This window comes from Ceratotherium simum, chromosome 1 (genome assembly GCF_057802395.1).
Source record: "Ceratotherium simum simum isolate JZ-2026a chromosome 1, ASM5780239v1, whole genome shotgun sequence".
Lineage (NCBI taxonomy): Eukaryota > Metazoa > Chordata > Mammalia > Perissodactyla > Rhinocerotidae > Ceratotherium > Ceratotherium simum.
Window position 1 is genome coordinate 13,084,440 of NC_141900.1, and position 2,238 is coordinate 13,086,677.

The window sequence follows — 2,238 nt, forward strand, 5'->3', positions numbered from 1 at the left end:
ATTCAGATAGCCTACTTGAAAAGTGGGGTTTCCACCAATGGAGACATTTGAACACAAATTAAACCACAACTTGGTTGAGAATGTTTTAAAATTCATTCAAATAGTGCAAGAAAATATAGGTCATATTACCTTACAGTTTCTGATGCTATGTCTAAGGACTATCATGAGAAATCATTACTATATCAGACTTATTTTAAATCAGGGACAAGATTAATTTGTTGGGTAGTGTGTCTACATCTTGATAATAACAAACTGTATTATATCAAGCTCCTGATTGATACAACATGAAAAACCTTCCTAGAAAAGAATTGAAAACATTAAATTTCACGGACTTTTAAAAGATTTACTTAGTGTCGCTGTAGCTCTTATTATTGTTGGTACTTACTGTAAAAATGGAGACACTGCATTCCTGAAGGGCTAGGTCCTCAGAACAGCTGTCTACAATCTCCCTGTTTAATTATAGAGGAAAAGAAGCTAACTAAATGGCAAATATTCTCTCCTCATATTGTAATAGTAAATGATCCTCTCAGACATACCAGATTCTCATTTCAGAATCCCTAGCACTGCCCCTTCCATCAAACTATCAAAAGTTCTCATCTGTGAACTCAGTTGTCAGTGCATACTGAGGCACCCCAGGCTTTCAAAGCATTTCCAAACTAGTGCAGCCCAGGAAAGACTTTGCTGATGTTCTTAGATCTATAAATCCTCTTTCACCTTTCAAATATCCTGTTAGTTCTTCTCTGAGTTACCACTTTCATCTTTCTCTTTCTACTCTACTTGTTTCATTCTATTGCTCCTCACTTAAATTGCTAAAAATCTCTTATATTCCAAGATAATATATCAAACCTTTTCCCACAATCAAAAGAAGAAGAAGAAAGGAAGAGGTTAAAGAAAGGGGAAAGGATGCTTTGAATTTTGATACATGATCTTCCTAGAAAAGGCTAAGCTAAGCTGTCTCAGAGAGTGCTGGTGAGAATATCAGAGATTCAGTTTACAGAATTGTATTTAGAAAAACTGAAATTTGAGAAGAACATGATTAGAGGAAAGAAGAGAGAAACAATTGAAGAGATGGAATTTGTGAGTAGGTAAGTTTTCTCTCAGCCATCGTGATGGTTAATTTTATGTGTCAACTTGGCTAGACCATGGTACCTAGTTTTTGTTCAAACACCAGTCTATATGTTGTTGTGAAGGTATTTTTAAAGATATGATTAACATTTAAATCAGTAGACTTTGACTAAAGCAGATTATACTCCACAATTTGGGTGAGCCCTTCCAATCAGTTGAAGACCTTGAGAGGTCCCCAGAGAGAAAAGAAATTCTGTCTCTAAACTGCCTTCAGGCTTGTGATTGCAATGTTAACTCTTCCTTGGGTCTTTAGCCTGCTGGTCTGCTCTGTAGATTTCGGACTTGCCAGGCTCCACAATCGCATGAGCCAATTTCTTAAAATAAATCTTTCTCTAGGTAGATAGATAGATGATAGATAGAGAGATAGATAGATAGATAGATAGATAGACAGACAGACAGATAGATATAGACATAGAAATATAAATTTATATCTCTATAGATAATATATAAATCTATCTCTACCTCTATATCTATCTATCATATTTTATCTGTTTCTCTGGGAATTCTGATTAATACAGCCATGAATTTCTTCAATCTCTTGTCCTACTTACATTTTCCCTGTCCTATTTCTATCCTTGAAATTTACCCTCCTCTGGGGTAAGACTTAATACTTTTTTCCCTAAAACTTCCTGTATCAAGCTGCTTCTACCTTTCTTCTCACTTTATAACCATCCTTTGTGTAATGATATCAGAAAATCTGCATTTTAGTACATTAAGAAAAACCATTAACTCCTGGATATGTCTATCTTCCTATCAAGAAAATGGAAACTATGATAAACTCCATGAAAGCCTCACCCAGGATTAGGTGTAAGGATCATTTGAAATAATATGTACAAAATAGCTTTTCAGACAAAAAACATACCACATTTTTTTTTATTTTTTCTGCTTTTCTTCAGTTTCAAACTCGCATGTATATTACCTATATCACTGAAGAACTGTTCAATGATGTACAGGGTACAAACCAATTTGGTGAAATTCAACACATGTTCCCTGTAGGAGTCCTTATACTGTAGAAGCTCATCAACTGGTAGATGGGAGAGTCATGTAAATACTTATGCAACTCTAAGACAGGTGGATCTGGGGAAAAATGCTTTAAGAGATTTATAAGTAATA